Consider the following 25,546-nt stretch of genomic DNA (forward strand, 5'->3'; position numbering starts at 1 on the left):
ATGGAATTATATAATTTGTGGTCTTTGGTGACTGGCTTCTTTCATTTAGCATAATGGTTTTGAGGTTTATCCATGTTGTGGCATATATCAGTACTCAGTTTTTTTTCATTGCCAAATAATATTCCATTGTATGGACATATCACATTTTGTTTATCCATTCATCAATTGATGGACATTTAGGTGGTCCCCACTTTCTTACTATTATAAATAATGCTGCTATGAACATTTATGTACAATTTCTATGTGGGCATATGTTCTCATTGCTTTTGGGTTTATACTTAGGAGTGGAATTACTGGGTCATATATGGTAACTCTATGTTAAACATCTTGATGAGCTGCCACACTGTTTTCCAAAGTGGCTGCACAATTATACATTCCCACTAGCAATGTATAAGGGTTTCAATTTCTCCACATTGACATCAACATTGCTATTATCTGTTTTTTATTATAGCCATCCTAGTGGGTATGAGATGGTGTCCAATTGTGATTTTGATTTGTATTTCTCTGATGGTCAATGATGCTGAGCCATCATCATGCATCATTTCATGTGATTATATGCTTTTTGTATATTTTCTTTGGAAAAATAATTATCCAAGTTCTTTGCCCATTTTTTAATTTGGGTTATCTCTTTATTATTGAATGTTAAAAGTTCTTTCTATGTTCTGTAACATAAAAAGTCCCTTATCAGACATATGATTTGAAAAACTTTTTCTCCCATTCTGTGGGTTGTCTTTTCAGTTTCTTAAAATGGTATCCTCTGAAGCATAAAAGTTTTTAATTTTGTTGATGTCCAATATTTTTCTTTTGTTGCTTGTGCTTTTAGTGTCATATCTGAAAAACCATTGTCTAATTCAATGTCATGAATAATTAAACTTATGTTTTCCTCTAAGAGATTAATATTTTTAGCTCTCACATTTAGGTCTTTGATCCATTTTGAGTTGATTTTTGTATGTGGTGTGAGGTAGAGATACAACTTTGTTCTTCTGCATGTGGATATTCACTTGTCCCAGCACCATTCATTAAAAACTATTCTTTCTCCATGGAATTATCTTGGTGGTACCTTTGTTGAAAATCAATTGACAGTAAATGTGAGGGTCTACTTCTGGACTCCCAGTTCTATTCCATTGATCCATACAAGCTACTTTTTAAATATATGTACGTAGATAATCCATTTCCGCTAAGGATCAGTTTAGGTGTATCTCACATACTTAATATTAACTATTATTTGATTTTAAATATTTTCATAATTTTAATATTATTTCTTCCTTGATCCATGGATTATTTATAGATCAATTTTTAAATAACCAATTTAAATTGGTGTATTGATTACATATTAATTTTTAGTTTTATTATATTATAATCAGGGATTGAGGACTGTAGATATTAAATCTTAGATGATTGTTTTGAAGATTTATGTATGACCTAAAGAGAGTTCAATTTTTACAAACATTATAAGATATTGAATATATCTGCTAATCCCAAACCCCTAATTTATCCCTTCTCCATCCCCTTCCCCCTTTGGTAACCATATGTTGTTTTCTGTGTCTGTGAGTCTGTTTCTGCTTTGTAAATAAGTTCATTTGTATCATTTTTTAGATTCTACATATAAGTAATATCATATGGTATTTGTCTTTCTCTGTCTGACTTACTTCATTTAGTATGATAATCTCTAGGTCCATTCATATTGCTACAAATAACATTATTTCATTCTTTTTTATGGCTGATTAATATTCCATTGTGTGTGTATATATATATACACACACACACATACATGTAATATAGATATATTATATCTTCTTTATCTATTCATCTGTCAATGAACATTTAGGTTGCTTCCATGTCTTGGCTATTGTAAATACTGCTGCAGTGAACACTGGGGTGCGTGATCTTTTCAAATTAGAGTTTCCTCTGAATATGTGCCTAGGAGTGGCATTGCTGGATCATATGGCAACTCTATTTTTAGTTTTTTTAGGAAACTTCCATACTGTTTTTCATAGTGGCTGCACCAATTTACATTCCCACGAACAGTGTAGGAGGTTTCCCTTTTCTCCACACCCTCTCCAGCATTTATTATTTGTAGATTTTTTGATGATGGCCATTCTGACTGATGTGAGGTGGTACCTCACTGAAGTTTTAATTTGCATTTCTGTAATAATTAGTGATGTTGAGCATCTGTTCATGTGTCTATTGGCTATCTGTATGTCTTCTTTGGAGAAATGTCTATTTAGCTCTTCTGCCCATTTGTTTATTGGGTTGCTTGTTTTTTTGTTATTGAGTTGTATGAGATGTTTGTATATTTTGGAAATTAAGCCCATGTTGGTCGCATCATTTGCAAATATTTTCTCCTGGTCCGTAACTTGTCTTTTCATTTTGTTTATGGTTTCTTTTGCTGTACAAAATTGTAAGTTTGATTACCTCCCATTTGTTTATTTTTTCTTTTGCCTTGGGAGACTGACCTAAGAAAACATTGCTATGATTTATGTCAGAGAGTGTTTTGAATGTAGTCTCTAAAATATTGGTGCATGGTGCATGTATATCCCATATGGTCAAACATTAATTATATTATCCAAATCTTCTCTATTGCTAGTCATTTTAATAATTAACACATTCATATGGCTTAAACATCAAAATAATATAAAAATATACACAGTGAAAATCTTCACTCCCACCCATGTCCCATCTACACATCCATGCTCCAATCCCTATGGTCAACGATAGTTACTAATATTTTTGCATATTCTTTCCATGTCAACACAAATACACAAATATAAGGACATAAATTCTTATTTTTACTCTCTTTCTTAAATAAAAGGTAGCTATTTATATAGACTTTTACTGGCTTTTTTCAGCTAACAATATGTCCTAGAAAAAAATTTTTTTTCTTTTGGCCGTGCCCTGCAGCACGCGGGATCTTAGTTCCCCAACCAGGGATCAAACCTGTGCCGCCTGCATTGAGAGCATGGAGTCTTAACCACTGTATCACCAGGGAAGTTCTGACCTAGAAAATTTTTTACATCAGTACATAAAGATCTTCATCATTTTTTGTAGCTGCATAGCCGTCTTTGGGTAGGTGTACCACGGTTTATTTAACCTGTCCTCTAAATAAGGACACAGGTTGTTTCCAGTTTTTTTTGCTTTTACAAATAATACTGCCACAAATAACCCTGTCCACATGTCATTTTGTATGTGTGCAAGCTCTGTACTAATTTTAGACACACTTGCATTCTTTATTTGACTGTCTATTATCCCAGTTTCCTGGAACTCTAGTCATTCAGTCCATCATGTTGTCAGACTCGTGTGCATGGTGGGCATTTTCCTCATCTTTGGTGTGCGTTGTGTGTTCCATGAAACTCCTCTCACCCCAGATTATTGAATAGTCCCTCCAGAGTGTTGCTATATTTACTCCTCCAGGTAAATCCAAAGTATCAGCAGCCTGGGATCGACTTTTTATTAAAGTTTTTTGGCTTGGGAGTTTCCTAGACTTCTGGATGGTATAAATTCAAACAAATCTATGTGAGACACAAGCCCTGGGTTTTGATTTCTCAAGGGAGAATTTTTTACACTGAGCCCAAGCAGAAACACACATACCTTCTTGTTATCTTGCTGAGCCAGTGAACAGGTTTGTTTCTAATCTATACTTCCCCTGAGGGTGTGGCCCTCTGAGCGTGCCAGCTATAAGCAGGGATTTCATTCTAACTCCTTGCCTTATGTGGCCCAAGATTTCATTTCCTGTCTCTATGTGGGCATGAAAGCCCAAGCCCCCAGGTTCCTGAAACTGGCAGCAGTGTGACCGCCACATCTACCTCCACACCAGCCACTCCCACAGCTACCCCACCTCCACCCAGGAGTCAGTAGCAGCAGTTCATTCACTTTCTACTAAAGCTTTTATTCCCCTCTTCATTTCCGGTGCCTGGTGAGTTTCCTTTCTTGCTTGCACACTTGGATATTCACTTACAATAATTTTTATTGTATTTTATCTAGGTGCCTGTGGCAGAAGAATTTATGCTTATCCAATTATTTTCCTACAATCCATTTCCTTCCTGGGCTTTACAGTAATTCACATCAACACTGTTTACCATCCATCTACCCCAGGACCTGTTTGGTAAATGCAAGTAACTACTCCATATAAGAATCATGGTATTTTGGGTTGGTGAAGGATCATACAGATAGTCTAAGACTTCAAGTGCTAAATTTCAGTTGCTGTTACAGTACTTGTATTCAGGCTAGGATTCTGGTACAGTCATTTTCTCTTTCCATTTTGCTACGTGGCTCTCCTTTTATTTGGATTAAAGAATCATCTAAGTTATGGATTTTTAATCAAAACCTTTAATATCCATTTTGTAAACAGCCAGAGATGGTGTCAATAAACAGATTCTCATTTTAATCCCAGTATTTTCAGATGGAACATGAGGTCAGGAGAGTTTCACTGACATACTTGTCACTACTTTGGTGGGGTGACATTAACCAGAAGTGAAGAGCTCTTTCTGACTCCCCACATAAGCAGTGATGATTGGAGTTTTGTTTAATATTTCTGCCCTTTTGTTCTTTACCATTAGGCACTATGAAGCTATTTATCAATGTCAGTTTATTATCTATAAACAGGATGATAATCTGCACTCCTTTTGTTCTTAGAACATTTTCCCTCTACCTCTTTTCCGACATGTTCGACTTATGTAATGTTGATATTCCTCTAATCTACTGATGCTGGGCTTGAGAGGGACTCAGGCAATATTTCTTATGCCAAACAGTGGCATAAAGCCCCATTCCATATGGAAATATTTCAGTGCACTGGGCAGGTGATTTGCATCACAAGATGTTACGAACTGACCAGAAGATAGAAGGAGACTTCCCAGGACAAAGATCTCCAGATTGGGGCTAGAGGTCATGTTGACAAGCTAATGCCTCCCATTTCTCCTGAAAATGCATCTGTTGCTGGTCATTGAATTGACGTTATGGTGATGGAAGTGGTTGGGGGGAACTCAGTAAAACTAGATTACTATTGCAAAGTGTTCAGTGGTTTTGTGATTTTATATGAGCCTTGTTCAAAAGGTTCCTCCTTCCTTTGATCTAGGCTGGGAATATATAGCTCTGTCCCAATATGAAGCAAGAATTGTAATGTTGGAATGGTCCTTGTATTCTCTCTATTATTCCAGGACATATGGGGGACCCAGTACTCATATGGGGGGGTCCTGCCATCAGTCTGAAATTTGTGGTTCTTTTAGAGCTAGAACCACACAGGACATTCCTCTCTCACCTGCTGCTTCCTTTGCAAAGCTGCTTCCAAGATATAAGCACTAACTCAAATTCTCTAAAGAGAACAAAACTTTGATAACCCAGAGTCAGCAGGGGAAATGCTGAGTTTAGGAGTAGAAAATTCCAAAAGTCACCAGCAAACCAAAAGAATATGTATCAAAATGATACTCCATTTCCAGCCATTCCATCATGCCTGCTCAAGAGAGATGAATACTGTGGTAACTTATCAGTCAGCACGATGGTACATCTGCTCCATCATAATTATCTGATACTTAGGAGAATTGACCTGGAATGAGAGTGCAAGAATCACATAATCTATTCTAAGCACACAGCATTTTTGATCCATTCCCTTGGGGAAGCTGAAAGGCAGGTCACTATAATTTGCATAGGCTGGAAGTAATTTGATTTTGTTAACTTACTTACAATACCTAGAATTACAGAATCATAAAATCCCAAGGTTGACAGAGAATGTAAAGGTTATTTAGCCCATCCAATTCAGGAATAGGCTTATACAAGCTCTGCTTCAATACCTTCAGTGATGGGCAACTTGCCTTTCCCCAGGGAAGGCTAATGGGACTATCTTTTCCCCACTATGAGGAGACAGAGATTTCCCAGGAAAGGTCACAGCTTTTCAAAAATCAGGTTTTCTACAAATTCATGTTGAGCTATTGTAGCAGGCATCTCCATTTCCTCACCACCCAATGATTCACCTCTCAGGAGTTCCCCAAACCTTTCCCCTTTGTCTCAGATCCTGTCCCACCACCCTTTCCCACCTCTCACCAGGCATCCTCATTCCTACACTTATTAAGGAAATCAAGACTACCAGACAAAAGCTGTTGGCCTCCTTCCTTCTGACTCTCTCTCATTGCTCATCATTTCCTTCCCTTTGCGCTCAAGGAAGAATTATCTCTCTTCTTGACCCAAGGTAAACTTTCCTCTTTCTGTGCCAGGGTGGGGTTTATGGTAAGAGTGCATCTCAGCCTTTCCTGCCTACTTCGATGAGGGTATTTTCTAATTTGCCAAAATGTATAGGAGTTGCTCAGGTAGCTTCTGGATTGTTTCAGAAGGAGTTCTTTCATGTGTAGCTGTAGATTCAGTGTGTGCATGGTAAGAGATAAGTTCAGGAGCCTCCTATATTGCCATCTTGGACACCATAAATCTTCCTCTCTTGCTGGAAATCACACACCTTCTGTCATGTGTTAAACTTGAATGGCCAGGCAGGTCCTCTCTTTCCTGTAGCTCCAACTTCTCCACCTCTTCTGGGTCATTCTCCTCAACTTATAAATATGTTCAGGCCTTTCTTTTATTTAAAAATTGCCTCTCTTCACCCTGCTGCCCTTCCCATTTCTCTTGTCTCATCCTTCTTGTATTAGTTAGGACAAGCTAGGTTATGCTGCTGTAACAAACAGCACCAAATCTAACATAACAGAGGTTTGGTTTATTTTTCCTCACTCAGGCAATGTCCACTACAGGTCAAAGTGACTTTCCAGAGCAACTGTCTTCCATGTGGTAACACAGCAAAGCAGGCTGTTTTAATCTTGTGTCTCCCCCTTCTCAGCACAGGGTCTCCTCCACTTGCTGCAGCAGGAGAAGTGATAACCTCCTTCTAACTCTAAGGGGGAAAGAAAAGTTTCAAGGAAAAAAGAACTGAAAATTCACTAGAAGATTTTCACCACACCTTCACCAACTTCCTTGACTACAGATTCAATGTCTGCTGTCTCCACTTCCTTGCTTCTGAGTTGTACCTTAACTCCTGAAAATGGCTCCTGCCCCACACTCTACAGAAAATGCTCACTCTCCCAATGACCAATTATTGTCCTGGCTTTTCCTACTTGGATCGCAGGAATTCAGCCTCCTGCAGAATCCCCTTTACTGGGCTGTATTTTAATGTCTTGCTCTGGGCTTTTCTTGACAGTCATTATAAGAAATAGCCAGAATTAATTTTCTACATTTACTATGGAGTTTTTTTTTGAAGAATTAGTCTAATAAATGCCCCCCTTTTTCCTTATATAAACACTAGGTGAAAAATAATTTTCAAATTTAGTGCCAGCAAGAGTGTCTTCTCTCCTAAGAAAATATGTTCACATCTTTTACATAACATTCCATGTTTTGTTTTTTATACTGGCTACCAAGAAGCTTAGAACCAAACCATATGATCCATTTTAATAGTAATATATATACAGACATCCAAATCAGAGGGGAAGAAGTAAAATTGTCTTTGTTTGCAGGTGATATAATCTTATATAGAGAAAATCCTAAAGACTCCATCAAAAAACTGTTAGAATGAATCAATGAATTCAGTAAAGTTTCAGGATACAAAATCAACATACAGAAATCAATTGCACTTCTAACACTAACAATGAAACATGTGAAAAAGGAAAAGAAATTTTAAAAAGCAATCCCATTCACAATAGCATCAAAAACAATAAAATGGTTAGGAATAAATTTAACCAAGGAGGTGAAAGATCTGTACACGACTCTGAGGAAAGAAATTGAAGACCCAAACAAAAGGAAAGATATCCCATGTTCATGGACCAGAAAAATTAATATTGCTAAAATATCAATAGTAGCCAAAGTCATCTATAGGTTCAATGCAATACCTATCAAAATTCCAGTGGCTTTTTTTTTTTTTTTACAGAAATAGAAAAATCAATTCTAAAATACGTATGGGATCACAAAAGACCTCAAATAACCAAAGAAATTCTGAGAAAGAGGAACAAAGCTGTTGGCACCACATAGTCCTGATTTCAAACTATACTATAAAGCTATAGTTGTCAAAACAATATGGTACTGGCATAAAAATAGACACATAGACTAATGGAACAGAATAGAAAGCCCAGAAATAAACCCTAACAAATACAGTCAACTATTATTTGACAAAGTAGCCAAGAATACTCAATGGGGAAATGATAGTCTCTTCAATAAATGGTTTTGGGGAAACTGGATAACCATATACAGAAGAATGAAATTGGACCCCTATCTAACACCATTCACAAAAATTAACTTGAAATGGATTAAAGACTTAAACATAAGAGCTGACCCATAAAACTCCTAGAAGAAAACATAGGGGGAAATTTCCTTGACATTGGTCTTGGCAATGATTTTTTTGGATATGACACCAAAAGCACAAGCAAAAAGAGCAAAAATAAATAAGTAGGACTACATCAAGCTAAAGAACTTATGCACAGCAAAAGAAACAATCAACAAAATGAAAGGCAACCTATGAAGTGGGAGAAAATATTTGTAAATCATATATCTGATATCCTAAATATATAAAGAGCTCATACAACTTAATAGGAAATAATCCAATTAAAATGGGCAGAGGAGCTGAATATAAATTTTTCTGAAGAAGATAAATGGCCAATAGGTACATGAAAAGATGCTCAGTGTTGCTAATCATCAGAGAAATGCAAATCAAAACCACGAGATATCACCTCACACCTGTTAAAATTACTGTCATCAAAAAGACAAGAGGTAACAAGTGTTGGCAAGAATGTGGAGAAAAGAAAACACTTGTGCTCTGTTGGTAGGAATGTAAATTGGTATGGCCACTATGGAAAACAGTATGGAGGTTCCTCAAAAAATTAAAAATAGGACTACCATTTGATCCAGCAATCCCACTTCTGCATATATATCCAAAGGAAATGAAAATAGGATCTCAAAGAGATATCTGCATTCCCACGTTCACTGAAGCATTATTCACAATAACCAAGATATGGAAAAGCCTAAGTGCCCATCAGCAGCTGAGTGGCTAAAAGAGATGTGGTGTACACATACACAGTGGAATATTAGTCAATCATAAGAAAGAAAGAAATCCTGCCATTTGTGACAACATGGACGAAACGAGGCAATTATGCTAAGTGAAATAAGCCAAATAGATAATATGTGTATAATATCACATATATGTGGAATCTAAAAAAGCCAAACTCAGAGACAGAGAGTAAAGTTACGAGGGGCTGAGGGGTGGGGGAATTGCAGAGATGTTGGTCAAAGAGTACAAATTTCCAGTTATAAGATAAATAAGTTCTGGGGATCTAATGTACAGCATAGTGATTATAGTTAACAGTACTGTATTATACACTTGAAAGCTGCTGAGAGAGTAGATTTTAAACGTCCTCACCACAAAAAAAGCAATGGTAATTATGTGACATAATTGGGGTGTTAGCTAAAACTATGGTAGTAACCATTTTGCAATATATGTGTATCAAATCAACATGTTGTATACCTTAAATTTACACAATGTTATATGTCAGTTAAATCTCAATATACCTGGAGAAAACTACTAATACTAACTATTTTAGCTTACTTGCTTCCTCTTTTCCTCAGTCTCAATTTTCTCTACTTATCCTTCCAGCCTATTTGAAAGATACCTTTTCCTCTGAGATCTCAAATTTATTTTTTAAAGCATTGAGGGTATAAAAACTTCAAAAGGCCTTTTCTGACCAGACTGGAGAATCTACCTGTGGTGTTCCTAACCCTACAGCAGAGCTAGAGAGTCTCACATGATGCAGCTAAGCTACAATCAATCACAGTTCTGTTAGAGAAGATGGGAGAAGGTACTCCAGGCAGCAGAAATCCTCAGCTCTTGTCTGAACCTTCCAGATTCTCCTGCCTGAGCCCCAGGACAGACACAGGAGATTCTGAAGAGAGAACAGATTCTGTAGCTGCTGAGTCTGCAGCATCCTTCCCCCTAGCAGCACAGGACGGGGGTAAGTCACTGTATTCAGAGAACAAGTGGGACAGGAAACCAAAGGTCTGAGGAGAGAGCTTTGTCTAAGAAGAAGGCATGATGTTCAAGATTTGGGTATCAGGGTGATGCTATCTTTGTAGAATTAAATGGGATGTTTTTCTAAACCAGAGGTCCCCAACCTTTTTGGCACCAGGGACCGATTTTGTGGAAGACAATTTTTCCATGGACCAGGGGGATAGGGGGATGGTTTTGGGATGATTCAAGCACATTACATTTATTGTGCACTTGATTTCTATTATTATTACATTGTAATATATAATGAAATAATTATACAACTCACCATAATGCAGACTCAGTGGGAGCCCTGAGCTTGTTTTCACTTGCCACTTACCGATAGGGTTTTGATATGATTCTGCAAGCAATTGATTTTATTATGGCCTCTGTGCAGTCAAACCTCTCTGCTAATGATAATCTGTATTTGCAGCCGCTCCTCAGTGCTAGCATCACTGCCCCAGCTCCACCTCAGATCATCAGGCATTAGATTCTCATAAGGAGCGCTCAACCTAGATCCCTCGCATGCACAGTTCACAGTAGGGTTCACGCTCCTATGAGAATCTAATGCTGCCGCTGATCTGACAGGAGGTGGAGCTCAGACGGTGATGCAAGTGATGGGGAGTGGCTGTAAATACAGATGAAACTTTGCTCACTCGCCCGCCACTCACCTCCTGCTGTGCGGCCTGGTTCCTAACAGGCCACAGACCAGCACCGGTCCGTGGTCTGGGGGTTGGGGGGTCCCTGTTCTAAACTCTGGGATAAATGACATGTGAATTGTGCTTTAAAGTTTTGACAGAATTCACCCATGGATCTGCTCTTTGAAATCTCTTTGACTCTTCTGATTCTTTTTCTATAATCACTCATTTTTTATTTTCCAAAGATTTTTGAATCTATCAGCAAACATAGTGCACAATGTTCTCTTTCATTTGAAAACAATGTCCTTTGTTCATGTAGTTATATTCCCTTTCTCAAATCTAATATTAGATATGTCTTCCCTTATTTTCTTAGTTAACTCTATTAGAGATTTGCCTATTGTTTTTTTTTTTTCAAATGAGCACATAAATTGTTTATTAATTTTATTATTTTCCAGTTTGTTGATTTCTGCATTTGTTCTTCTGGTTTTCCTTAAGTCTGTTTGTTGGGAAGTATAGGAAGATTAGCCTCCTAACTTGAAGGTGGGGTCCATTTATTTTTATTATTTTTTGTTAAATATCATTACCAATTAATGCTATAAAATTTCCTCCAAGTATAGTTTTGGTTGTATCTCTTGGGTTTGATATATAGTTTCTTGTTATTGTAGTTTTACTTTACAAATGGTTTATTTTCTAGCCATATTGCTTTGTTACTAGAAAATGTGGCCTCCAAGTTTTCTACCTTTTCAAATGTATTGTGTATTTCCTAATGATTCAGTGTGGTAGGCAGCTTCTGACAAGACTCCCAGTGATCCCCATATCCTGGTATTCATGCCCTTGTATAATCCCCTCTTCTATAGAGTAGACTGTACCTAGCGACTTGCTTCTAATGAGTAGAAAAAGTGTTGTGATGTCACTTTCAAGTTAAGATTGTAAAAGACTGAATTTTGTTCTCTCTCTCTCATTTGCTCACTCTTATGAAAGTCAAATGTCATGTTGTAAGACCCACATGGCAAAAAACTGAGGGCAGACTCTAGCCAACACCCAGTGAGGAACTGAATACTGCCAATTGTCACGTGAACAAGCTTAGAAGTGGATCCTTCCCAAGCTGAGACTTCATACGAGACCACAACTTCATCCAGCAGCCTTGTAAGTGACTCTGAGACAAAGGGCTCAGCTAAGCTACACCCAGATTACTGGTCCACAGAAACTGTGATAATAAATATTGGAGGTTTTTTTTAATGTATTTGATATTTTTATTGAAGTATAGTTGCTGTACAATATTATGTAAGTTACAGGTGTACGATATAGTGAATCACAATTTTTAAATGTTATACTCCATTATAGTTATTATAAAATATTGGCTATATTCCCCATGTTATATAATATATCCTTGTAGCTTATTTTATTTTATTTTTTTTTAAACCAGGAGATGACTCCCACTCTTTTTTTTAATTTATTTATTTATTTATTTATTTATTTATTTATTTATTTATTTATTTATTTATTTTATGGCTGTGTTGGGTTTTCGTTTCTGTGTGAGGGCTTTCTCTAGTTGCGGCAAGTGGGGGCCACTCTTCATCGCGGTGCATGGGCCTCTCACTATCGTGGCCTCTCTTGTTGCGGAGCACAGGCTCCAGACGCGCAGGCTCAGTAATTGTGGCTCATGGGCCTAGTTGCTCCACGGCATGTGGGATCTTCCCAGACCAGGGCTCGAACCCGTGTCCCCTGCATTGGCAGGCAGATTCTCAACCACTGCGCCACCAGGGAAACCCCTGTAGCTTATTTTATACATAATAGTTTGTAACTCTTACTTCCCTACCCCTATATTGCCCCTCCCCCCTTCCCTCTCCCCACTGGTAACCACTAGTTTGTTCTCTATATCTGTGAGTCTGCTTATTTTTTGTTATATTTACTAGTTTGTTGTGTTTTTTAGATTGCATATACAAGTGATATCTTACAGTATTTGTCTTTATCTCTCTGACTTGTTGTACTTAGCATAATACCCTCCAAATCCATCCATGTTGTTACAAATGGCAAAATTTCATTCTTTTTTATGGCTGTGTAGTATTCCATTGTATATATATACCACTTCTTTATCCATTCATCTGTTGATGGACACAGGTTGCTTCCATATCTTGGCAATTGTAAATAATGCTGCTATGAAAATTGGGGTGCAAGCATCTTTCCAAATTAATGTTTTTGGTTGTTTCAGATATATACCCAGGAGTAGAATTGCTGGAATATGTGGTAGTTCTATTTCTAGTTTTTTGAGAAATCGCTACACTGTTTTCCACAGTGGCTGCACCAATTTACATTCCCACCAACAGTGTACAAGTGTTCTCTTTTCTCCACATCCTCACCAACATTTGTTATTTGTGTTCATTTTGAGGTTAGCCATTCTGACAGGTGTGAGGTGATATCTGCTTGTGGTTTTGATTTGCATCTCCCTGATGGTTAGCGATGTTGAGCATCTTTTCATGTGCCTATTGGCCATCTGCATTTCCTCTTTGGAAAAACATCTATTCAGTTCTTCTGCCCATTTTTTTTTTTATTCCTAAGTATTTTTTCTTTTTTTTTTTTTTCACACACACACACTGTATTTTATTTTTACAAGAGATAAATAGACTGACACCAAGCATTGTACATGGATGACCACAACAAAAGCAACAATGATTGCAATTACCAAACATGAAACACACTCATACTATGTCATAATATTAACATTCAGTCCAGTAATCCTCCACTGTAACAGCTCCTTCTTCTGCCCATTTTTAAATCAGGTTGTTGGTTTTTTGATGTTGAGTTGTACAAGCTGTTTATATATGTTTTATATCAATCTGTTATTAGTCCTATTATTTGCAAATATCTGTTCCCATTCATTAGGTTGTCTTTTTGTTTTGTTAGTGGTTTCCTTTGTTGTGCAAAAGCTTTTAAGTTTAATTAGGTCACAATTGTTTATTTTTGCTTTTATTTCATTTGCTTTAGCAGATAGAGCCAAAAAAGTATTGCCATGATTTATTTTAAAGAGTGCTCTGCCTATGTATACTATCCGGTCTTACATATAAACCTTTAAATGTAAGACTTTTTTTTTTTTTTTTTTTTTTGTATATGGTGTTAGAGAATGTTCTAATTCATTCTTTTGCATGTAGTTGTCCGGTTCCCCCAGCAACACTTATTGAAAAGACTGTCTTTCCTCCATTGTGTATTCTTGCCTCCTTTGTCATAGATTAATTGACCATAAGTGTATGGGTTTATTTCTGAGCTCTCTATCCTGTTTCATTGATCTCTGTGTCTGGTTTTGTGCCTATACCATGCTGTTCTGATTACTGTAGCTTTGTAGTCCAGAAGCATGATTCCCCAAGCTCTATTCTTCTTTCTCAAGATTGTTTTGTCTATTCGGGGCCCTTTGTGTTTCCATACAAAATTTAAAATTATTTGTTCTATCAATAATTCTGTGAAAAATGCCATTGGTATGTTTTTAGGGATTGCATTGAATCTGTAGATTTCCTTGGGTAGTATGGTAATTTTCACAATATTAATTCTTTCAATACAAGAACATGGTATACCATTCCATCTATTTGTGTCATCTTTAATTTCTTTCACTAGTGTCTTATTGTTGTCTGAGTACAGGTATTTTGTCTCCTTAGGTAGGTTTATTCCTAGGTATTTTATTCTTTTTGATGTGATGGTAAATGGGATTATTTCCTTAATTTCTTTTTCTGCTACTATGTTGTTAGTGTAAAGAAATGCAATAGATTTCTGTATATTAATTTTGTATCCTGCAACTCTACTGCATTCATTGATGAGGGCTAGTTGTTTTCTGGTAGTGTCTTTAGGATTTTCTATGCATAGTATCATGTCACCTGTAAACAGTGACAGTTTTACTTCTTCCTTTCCAATTTGGATTCCTTTTATTTATTTTTCTTGTCAGATTGCTGTGGCTATGACTTCCAAATCAATGTTGAATAAAAGTGGCAAGAGTGGGCATCCTTGTCTTTTTCCTGATCTTAAAGGAAATGCTTTCAGCATTTCACCATTGAGTATGTTAGCAGTGGGTTTGTCATATATAGCCTTTATGACTTTCCCTCTATGCCTGCATTTTGGAGAGTTTTTATTATAAATTGATGTTGAATTTTATCAAAAGCTTTTTCTGCATCTATTGAGATGATCATATGGTTTTTATTTTTCAGTTTGTTAATGCAGTGTATCCCATTGATTTTGAAAAATCCTTGCATCCCTGGGATAAATCTCACTTGATCCTAGTGTATGATTCTTTTAATGTACTGTTGGATTTCGTTTGCTAGTACTTTGTAGAGGACTTTTGCATCCATGTTCATCAGTGACATTGGCCTGTATTTTTCTTTTTTTGTGATATCTTTGTCTGGTTTTTGTATCAGAGTGATGTTGGCCTCATAAAATGAGTTTGAAAGTGTTCCTTCCTCTGCAATTTTTTGGAATAGTTTGAGAAGGATAGGTGTTAACTCTTCTCTAAATGTTTGGTAGAATTCATCTGTGAAGCCATCTGGTCCTGGACTGTTGTGTTTTGGGAGTTTTTAAATTACTGATTTAATTTCTGTACTGGTAATTGGACTGTTCAGACTTTCTATTTCTTCCTGGTTCAGTCTTGGGAAATTATACATTTATAAGAATTTGTCCATTTCTTCTAGATTGTCCATTTTATTGGTATATAGTTGTTCATAGTAGTCTCTTATGATCCTTTGTATTTCTGTGGTGTCACTTGTAACTTCTCCTTTTACATTTCTGATTTGATTGGTTTGGTCCTCTCCCTTTGTTCCTTGATGAATCTGGCTAAATGTTTATCAATTTTGTGTATCTTTTCAAAGAACCAGCTTTTAATTTCATTGATCTTTTCTATTGTTATAATAGTCTCTATTTCATTTATTTCTGCTCTGATCTTTATGATTTCTTTCCTTCTACTCGCTTTGGGTTTTGCTTGTTCTTCTTTCTCTTCCTTTAGTTGTAATGTTAGGTTGGTTACCTGAGATTTTTCTTGTTTCCTAAGGTAAGCCTGTATTGCTATAAACTCCCTCTTAGATCTTCTTTTGCTGTGTCCCATAGACTTTGAACCATCATGTTTTCATTTTCATTTCTCTCCAGGCATTTTTTAACTTACTCTTTGATTTCTTCAGTGATCCATTGGTTGTTCACTAACATATTGTTTAGCCTCCACGTGTTTGTGGTTTTTGCAGGGTTTTTTTGCTTGTAGTTGATTTCTAGTCTCACGGCATTATTGTCAGAAAAGACGCTTGATATGATTTCAATTTTCTTACATTTATTGAGGCTTGTTTTGTGACCTAGAATGTGATCTAAGATGGAGAATGGTCCATGTGCATTTGAAAAGAATGTGTATTCTGCTGCTTTTGGATGGGATACTCTTTATCTATCAATTAAGTTCATCTGATCTAATGTATTATTTAAGGCAAGTGTTTCCTTACTCATTTTCTGTCTGGATGATCTGTCCATTGATGTAAGTGAGGTGTTAAAATCCCCCACTATTATAGTGCTACTGTCAATTTCTCCTTTTGTTTATTAACCTTTGTCTTATATATTTAGGTGCTCCAATGTTTGTTGCATATATATTTACAATTGTTGTATCTGCTTCTAGGATTGATCCCTTGATCACTATGTAGTGTCCTTCTTTGTCTCTTATAACAGTCTTTATTTTAAAGTCTATTTTGTCTGATATAAGTATTGCTACTCCAGGCTTCTTCTGATTTCAGTTTGTGTGGAATACTTTTTTCCATCCTCTCACTTTCACTCTGTGTGTGTCTCTAGATCTGAAGTGAGTCTCTTGTAGGCAGCATATATATGGGTCTTGTTTATATATCCATTCAGCCATTCTATGTCTTTTGGTTGGAGCATTTAGTTCATTTACATTTAAAGTAATAATTGACATTTATGTTCTTATTGCCATTTTGTTATTGTTTGGGTATTTATTTATTCATTTATTTTTGGCTTCATTGGGTCTTCATTGCTGCACGTGGGCTTTCTCTAGTTGTGGCGAGCAGGGGCTACTCTTTGCTGCAGTGCACAGGCTTCTCATTGCAGTGGCTTCTTTTTGTTGCAGAAAAGGGGCTCTAGGCGCATGGGCTTCAGTAGCTGTGGCATGCAGGCTCAATAGTTGTGGCTCGTGGGCTCTAGAGTGCAGGCTCAGTAGTTGTGGCACATGGGCTTAGTTGCTCTGCAGCATGTGGGATGTTACTGGACCAGGGCTCAAACCCATGTCCCCTGCATTGGTAGGTGGATTCTTAACTACTGTACCACCTGGGAAGTCCCTGGGGGTTGTTTTTTGTAGGTCTTTTTTTCCTTTTTTCTTCTTTTGTTCTCTTCTCTTGTGATTTGATGACTATCTTTATAGTTATGTTTGGATTCCTTTTTCTTTTTTGTGTGTATATCTATTATAGATTTTTGGTTTGTGGTTACCATGAGGTTTTTGTATAGCAGTCTATATATATACATAATTGTTTTAAGTTGCTGATCTCTTAATATCAAATGCATTTTTAAAACCTGCATTTACTCTCCTCCCCTCACAATGACTGTTTTTGTTATCATATTTTACATCTAATTGTTTTGTATATCCCTTGACTACTTATTGTAGATATAGATTATTTTTACTACTTTTGTCTTTTTTGTGTGTGTGTGGATGGATGATTTCCTACCTTTAATATATGTTTGTTTTTATTGGTGAGCTTTTTTATTTCATAATTTTCTTATTTCTAGTGTGGTCTTTCCTTTTTTGCCTGGAGAATTTCATTTAACATTTGTTGAAAAGCTGGTTTGGTGGTGCTGAACTCTTTTAGCTTTTGCTTGTCTGTAAATCTATTGATTTCTCCATCAAATCTGAAGGAGAGCCTTGCTAGGTAGGGTATTCCTGGTTACAGGTTTTTCCCCTTTTATTACTTTAAATATATTGTGCCACTCCCCTTTGGCCTCCAGAGTTTCTGCTCAAAAAAAATCATCTGATAGCCTTATGGGAATTCCCTTGTATGTTATTTTTTGCTTTTACCATGTTGCTTTTAATATTCTCTCTTTATCTTTAATATTTGTCATTTTGATTACAATGTGTCTTGGTGTGTTCCTCTCTGGGTTAATCCTGTATGGGACTCTCTGAGCTTCCTGGACTTGAGTGACTATTTCCTTTCCCAGCTTAGGGAAGTTTTCAGCTATTATGTCTTCAAATATGTTCTCAGACCCTTTCTCTCTTCTCCTTCTGTGACCCCTATAATGTGAATATTAGTGCACTTGATCTTGTCCCAGAAGTTTCTTAAACAGTCTTCATTTCTTTTCTTTCTTTTTTCTTTTTTGTGTTCAGCATCAGTGATTTCTACTACTCTGTCTTCCAGCTCACTGATCCATTCCTCTGTATCATTTAGTCTATTATTGATTCCTTCTAGAGTACTTTTCATTTCAGTTATTGTATTCCTCATCTCTGTTTGGTAGTTCTGTATATTTTCTAACTCTTTATTAAAAACTTCTAGCTTCTCACTCTGTGCATCCCTTCTTCTCCAGAGTTCTTTGATCATCTTTATGATCATTACTCTAAACTCTTTCTCAGTAGAATGCCTATCTCCACTTCACTTAGTTTTTCTTCTGGGGTTTTATCTTTTTCCTTCATCTGGAACATGTTCCTCTGCCGCCTCATTTTGTCTATGTTGCTATTTGTATTTTTATATATGTGATAATTTATTTACATTTCTTAACCCTGCAGAAGTGGCCTGCTATAAGAGATATCTTATGTGTTCCAGTAGTGCACTCCCCTCTTGTCACCCAAGCTATATGCTCTAGGGGTTCCCACATGAAGGCTGCATATGTCCTTCTTTTGTGGTGGACTGACTATGTGGGTGGTCTATTAGGCTTGTTTGGCCTCTAGCCCAGTTGGTTGCCAGGCCTTGCCTTGTGCAGATGGTACTGGCCTCTGGTAAGTGGGAACTGGCCATGAAGCAGTTGGCTGCAAAGCCCTAGGGGACCCTGGGCTAGTGCTGCCTCACTGGTGGGCAGAGTGAGGGGCCAGAAGACTCTGGGGCTGTTGCTCACCCACTGGTGGATGAAGCCAGGTCCTGGGATTATTGCCAGACTACTGGCAGGCAGAGATGAGCCCCAAATTCTTGCTGCAGGGACCAGGGATCCCAGAGCTAGTGTCAGATCACTGGTGAGGGGCAGGGATACCAGTTCCCTACACCGTTGGGTACGGGGTACAGAGCATCCTGAAGCTTTTGTTGGTCTGCTAGTGGACAGGGCTTTGGCCCAGCTGGTCCCAGGGTAGCATCTGGCATGCTGTGCGGGCTGTGTCCACAAGTTGTGAGATTATGATTTTCTTGCATCTGGTGTCTGTCCCCTGGTGGGTGAGGCTGGCCTAGAGACCAGTGCAGGCTTCCTGGAGGGCAAGGCCAATGCCTGTACACTGGAAGATGGAGCTGAGTCTTGGCCCTCTGGTTGGCAAGGCTGTGTCTAGAGGCATGTCTGTAGGTAGCTGTGGGCTCAGAAAGTTTTTAGGCAGCCTCTCTGCTGATGGGTGGGGCTGTGTACCCCTCAGTTAGTTGTTTGACCTGTCGTGTCCCAACACAGGTGCCTACAGGCTATTGGGTGGGGCCAAGTCTTGGCACTAATGAAGTAGAGGGAGGATCCCAAGATGGTGGCCACTAGTAGCAGTGTCCGCATGGTAGAAGGAACTCCCATGTATGGCTGGGCCAATGTCTATGTCCCCAGGGTGAGCCACAGCCACCCCCAACCTCTCCAGGAGATTCTTCAAGACCAGCAGGTAGGTCTGGCCCAGGCTTCTATCAAATTACCGTTTTTGTCCTGGGTGCTGGAGCATGTGAGATTTTGTGTGTACTCTTTAAGAGTGAGGTCTCTATTTCCCTCAGTCTTGTAGGGCTCCTGAAATTAAACCTTGCTGACCTTCAAATCCAAATGCTTTGGAGGCTCGTCTGGAGGCTGGAGAGCCCAACGTGGGGCTCAGAACTCTCACTTCTGTGGGAGAACTGCTGCAATATATTTATTTTCCGGTTTGTCAGTTGCCCACCTGCATGTATGGGACTTGATTATATTGTGAGTCTGCCCCTCCTAACTGCCTCATTGTGGTTCCTTCTTTATGTCTTTAGTTGTAGAAGACCTTATCTGGTAGGTTCTGCTCTTTTACATCAATGGTTGTTCTGTAGATAGTTGTGATTTTGGTGTGCTCATGAGAGGAGGTTAGCTCAATGTTTTCCTACTCCACCATCTTGGCTGATCTCCATAAATATTGTTATTTTAACCCCCTAAGTCTTGTGGTAATTTCTTACACTTCAACAGGTAGCTAGCTAATATATTCACATTGATCAATGTGTGTATATTTCATAATCTTTTTCTTTGGAGAAATGTTTTCTCTGTTCAATATATATATATTATATATATATATAAAATAAAGTTTATTCATTTTTTACAAGTTTTTCTCTCAGCATTTGACATCAATGATTACTCCTCCTTGGGAGTTCCCTTGACACCACTCTTTGCTGATTCTTCTGACTTTTCTCTTAGTAGGAGTGATCTAATTCAAGCCAAATATAAACTTCTCCAGAACTTTTCTGCAAAATTTACAATTAAAGGGAAAATAAAGAACTTTCTATTGGAGTTGATAGAGTTTCCAGTGGTTATCTTGCTGCTTCATGCAGAGAGGTTGTAAGAAAATAAAGCCAAGCATATGAGGTCAGAGAGATAAGTGCCTGAGGCCTGAGGACACTGTTTGAGCCCCTAGGTCCAGCCATGCTTACATTCCTTAGACTTCCCAGATCCACACATAGACTTTTTGCCTAAACTAATTCAAGCTGGACTTCTCCCTCTTGCAACTAAACATCCTATTTAATATCACTCCCAGTATTATCTCTTATCTCAGCATTTTCCTGGAGTTTCCCACATCTCCTACTTCATACTGATTAAATCTACCTGGATTCCTTCACACACTAAACACATCCAAATAGTCATCTTTTCTATCAGTCCTTCTCATTTCTTCAGGATCTCTGTTTCTTTAGAGGTGCCACCAACCTCTGAGTTACTTAAATTTAAAACCCCAAATTTTCTTCAATACACCTTCTTCTCTCTTCATATTCTGTTGTTATCAAGTCGTCTATCCTTCCCTAATCATGGAATCTACCTGGCTCAGATCTTCCTCTTCTCTCACCTAGACTATGTCAGCAGCCTCCTCCCTGGTCTCTTTGACTCCCATCTCATGCCCTTGCAACTCACCTTGCACAGGTGACCAGGTGACTTTTCCTAAATTTCAGCTCTGATAACATCACTCCACTGACCAAAACCTGCACTGGCTTCTCATTGCCCACAGAATAAATCTGGCATTAGGAGCCCTCTGGTCATATGGGAACTGACACTTAACTGAACACTTCCTGCTGCCATGTCTGGCCTGAGCCCTCTACCTACCTTACCTATTGAGTCTTCATAAAACCCTAAGAGTCTCTATCATTATGTCCATTTTACAGAAGGTAAATAACTCCAGAGGTCTCAGAGCTGGTAAATGGTATAGTGTTTGACCTGATTTTTACTCACTGTACCCTATTATACTGCATAACATACCCTTATAGAAATATCTCCTTAGCTGTCACTTTACTAAAGATTATGTTTCAGTAAAACTATTGTGTGACCCTCTCCAGTTCCCTCCTCCAGCTTCCCACCTCTATGTTTTACTTGTGCAGTCCCCTTGCCCAGGACGTTCTGGCCCATTATCACCAACCTTCAAGACCTAGCTGATGCCTCTTCTCCCAGGAAGCATTCCCTGAAAATCCCAGTTAAATGTAAGCTCTTCCCTCCATGAAATGCATTATTTAATTTGTTTTTTTAAAATTCTGGGTAATTAACTCATGACAAGGTATAAAATACAAAACATACATTTAGAATGATTTGGAGTAAACCAAAATAGTCTTTGCATCCTGTTAACTAGTTTCCCTCCCCAGAGGCAATCAGTCCTCACAATCTCTTAAATACCATTTTAGAGATATTCTGTGCATTTATAAGCAAACATATGTTTTTTTCTTTTTTTTCTTTTTTTTACGAATAATGTAGCAACGTAGCATACCATAGACATTGTTCTGAATGCTGCTTTTTTCACTTCATTTATTGGAGACTGCTTCATACCAGATATGCTAAGCTGCCTCATGTCTGTCTGTCTGTCTGTCAGTCTCTCTTTCTTATAAAGAACTGCACTATCTATCCATCAGCCTTTTGAATTGAATTGGGCTTTATTCATATACATTTCAAATTCCTTGAGGATAGTAATAGTTCTTTTAATTCCTTTATAACATAGCCCCTGGCATGGCTGGTCGACAAGTTGTGGGGTTTTCTTTGTTACTGTTTTTCTTTTAGAAGATTTTTAGATTTACAGAAAGGTTGAAAAGGGTACGGAGTTCCCATATACTCTTCCTTTGTGCCTTTTTAACAACTGATAATACTCCTCACGTGGATGTTCCACAATTTATTAAACCAATCCCTACTGATAGTTATTTAGGTTATTTACAATGACAAAATGTTGCAATTAACACTCTTAAACATGAGTCATCTTGTACATTTGCAGGTATATCTGTAAGATAAGTTCATAAAGGTAGATTTGCTGGATCAAAGGGTTGTGTAACTGTTTGCAGGATGTTGCTACTGTTCTTCAGAAAAGTTGTACCCACTTACACCCCCATTAATAAGAGTGTGACAGAGACTGTTTCTTCCCACCCTCACTACTTCACCACATTTTCCAGCTTTATTATCTTTGCCAGTCTGACAGGCAGTGGTTGTAGCTCATTGTAGTTTAATTTGCATTTCATTTTTATAAATGAAGTTGAATATCTTTTCATTTATTTAAAAATTATTTGTATTTTCTCTTCTGTGCATTTTCTGTTCACATCATTTGCCCATTTTTCTATTGGGCTGTGGGTCTTTTTCTTATGGCTTTGTAAGGGTTCTTAAATATTAAGAGGCTTTTATTTATGATATAATTTGTAATTTTCTTAATTTATATCCAGACTTTGTTTATGATGTTTCTTTCCATACTGAGCTTTTTAAAAAAAATTATGTACCTAAATTTATATGTTTCTTATGGATTCTGGGTTTGCAGTTATACTGAGAAAGAACTTCCTTACTCTGAAAAATGAAAAAACAAAATCTCTCATGGTCTCCTACAATATTTTTATATTTAAACATTTGATCCATTTGGAAATTTATTTTGATGCAAAACATGAAGTATAGATCCAAGTTAGTTTTTTCCAGACAACTAATGATTGTACCAATTCTATTTATAAAATAATCCATATTTGTATCACTTATTTGAAATGCCTTTAATTTGCTGGTGTATTCTTTTGGCTAATACTTCATTTTGGATTTCTATGCATTGATAATCAAAAGTGAAACGGGTTTGCAGTTTTCTTTTTTGTGTGTGCTTTTTTGGGTTTTGGTATCAATGTTATGTGTCAAAAAAGAATTTCCCTGTGCTCTGGAATAACAACTAGCATTATTGCTATCTATCCTTTTAGATTTTCATGGAATTCTCCTGGGAAACCATCTGAGTCTCCTGATATTTTTAGTAGCTGTTTGACAATATTTTCTCTCTGTTCTTTATTAATTTTTCTGTTTACATGTTCTGTTTGGGGGTAAGTTTGGGTAATATATACTCTCTTATAAAGTAATCTATTTCATCCAGATTTTCAAAATGATTTGCATAGAGTGGAACAAAGTAACATCATACAACCCTCTTAGTTTGCTCTGTATCTGAGAATATTACCCTCTTATCAAGAAATAAGTTAATAAATAAATACATTAAAGATTAAAGATTTTCTAATCTTTAGATTAGAAAAATAATAAAAATTAATAAATCTGAGAACTGCTTCTTTAAGGTAAAAAAAGATGAACTATTAGCCAACCTGATCAACCACTAATCTTTTTACTATCTCCATAGTTTTGCTCTTTCCAGAATGTCATGTAGTTAGAATCATTTGGTTATGTAGCCTTTACAGGTTGACTTCTTTCACTTAGTGAGATGCATTTAAGATTTATGTGTCTTTTAGTGACTTGATATCTCATTTCTTTTTAGCACTGAATAATATTCTATTGTGTGGATGTACCACAGTTTAGCCATTCACCTACTGGAGGACATCTTTGTTGTTTCCATGTTTTAGTAATTATGAATAAAACTGCTATAAACTTTTGTTTGCAAATCTTCATGTGGACGTCTTAGTCAGCTAGGGCTGCTGTAACAAGATACCATAGACTGGGTGGTTTAAAAAACAGACATTGATTTCTCACAGTTCTGGAGGCTGGAATTCCACGATCAGGGTGCTAGCATGGTCAGGTTCTGGTGAAAGCCCCCTTCCTGGCTTGTAGACAGCTGCCTTCTTCCTGAATCCTCACCAGTGGAGATCTGGTTTATTCTTAAAAGGGCACTAACCCCATCATGAGGACCCCACCATCATGACCACATCTAAAACTAATTACCTCCCAAAAGTCCCATCTCAAAATAGTGTCACATTGGGGATTAGGGATTCAATACATGAATTTTGAAAGGACACAAACATTCAGTTCTTAACAGTAGACATCTGCTTTCAACTTATGTGGGTAAGTAGCAAGTAGTGTCATGCTGGTAAGAGTGTATTAGCCTGGTAAGAAACCCCCAAACTGTCTTCCAAGGTGGCTGTACCACTTTCCATTCCCACCAGCACTGAATGAGAGCTCCTGTTACACCACATCCTCACCAGCATGTGGTGTTGTCATTGTTCTGGAGTTTGGTCATTCTAACTGGTATGTAATGGTATCTCATTGTTGCTTCAATTTGCTTTTCCCTAATGGCATACGGTGTGGAACATTTTTTCATATGCTTATTTACCATCTGTATATCTTTTTTTTTTGGTGAGGTGTCTGTTTAGGTCTTTTGCCCACTTTTTAATCAAGTTGTTTGTTTCCTTATCATTGAGTTTTAAGAGTTCTTTGCATACTTTGGATAGCAGTCCTTTATGATATATAATTTTTGCAAATATTTTTTCCCAGTTGATGTCTTGTCTTCTCATTCTCTTGTATCTTTCACAGAGTGGAAGTTTCTAACTCACAGAGTTGTCCACATTTAAGCCTTCAGCAATCGTTGATTATAGTTCAGGTTTTCCTAACTTGGTACTGGTTCCCATGGAGGGTTCTGCTCTAGTAAATTGTGATTCTCTGTCTCTTCAGTTTTGGAGGCAGTGGTTTGCCCTGTGATCTCCCTTCTCTGACTGATCTAAGAAGAGTTGTTGATTTTTCAGTTTGTTCAGATTTTTACTTGTTATTAGGATCGATTGGCAAGTTCCAAGCTCTTACATGCTGGACCAGGACCCAGAAGAACAAAATTTGGTTTTATTTTTAAAAATTTAAATAATAGGGATTTTTGCTTCTAGTTTTATCCATTTATATTTGTATTGCATTGAGATCAAAGAAAGTCTATAGTAGTTCTACTTCCTGGAACTTACTGAGCTTGCCCTTGTGGGCAGCAATAAGGTTTGATCATAGCCATCATATTTTATGTTGATTTTTGTTTCAGCACAGTCTGGAGGAAGGCCTGAGTCAAGGTGGTGGGGAAATGTAAGGAGAGGTCTGGGTATAGTAACAATTCTGTTCTATTTAGCTGTGGAGCAGACAGTGCCAGTTATAAGTTTTGTTTGCTCTGAGCCCTTTCTCTTTCTCTTTTCTTCTGCTAATAGAACCCTTCCTTAAAAGTGGGAGCCCGTGGAATTCCCTGGTGGCACAATGGTTAAGAATCCACTTGCCAATACAGGGACATGGGTTTGAGCCCTGGTCCGGGAAGATCCCACATGCCACTGAGAAGCTAAGCCCGTGCGCCACAACTACCGAGCCTGCACTCTAAAGCCCATGAGCCATAACTACTGAGCCCATGTGCCAC

General features: G+C 37.5%; 2 long non-coding RNA genes across 2 annotated transcripts in view; both read left to right on the forward strand.

Annotated features, from left to right (window-relative positions):
• LOC132365386 (uncharacterized) overlaps nt 1-9,956 on the forward strand; it is a 33,929-nt gene extending 23,973 nt beyond the window's left edge. The window contains exon 3 of the long non-coding RNA XR_009503089.1: nt 9,856-9,956. This is a non-coding gene — a long non-coding RNA (uncharacterized LOC132365386). The remainder of the gene's footprint in view (nt 1-9,855) is intronic.
• Nucleotides 9,957-11,618: 1,662 nt separating this feature from the next.
• Nucleotides 11,619-25,546, forward strand: part of LOC132365387 (uncharacterized) — a 38,453-nt gene continuing 24,525 nt past the window's right edge. The window contains exon 1 of the long non-coding RNA XR_009503090.1: nt 11,619-11,778. This is a non-coding gene — a long non-coding RNA (uncharacterized LOC132365387). The remainder of the gene's footprint in view (nt 11,779-25,546) is intronic.

Source organism: Balaenoptera ricei, chromosome 4, assembly GCF_028023285.1.
Source record: "Balaenoptera ricei isolate mBalRic1 chromosome 4, mBalRic1.hap2, whole genome shotgun sequence".
NCBI classification, from domain to species: Eukaryota; Metazoa; Chordata; class Mammalia; order Artiodactyla; family Balaenopteridae; genus Balaenoptera; species Balaenoptera ricei.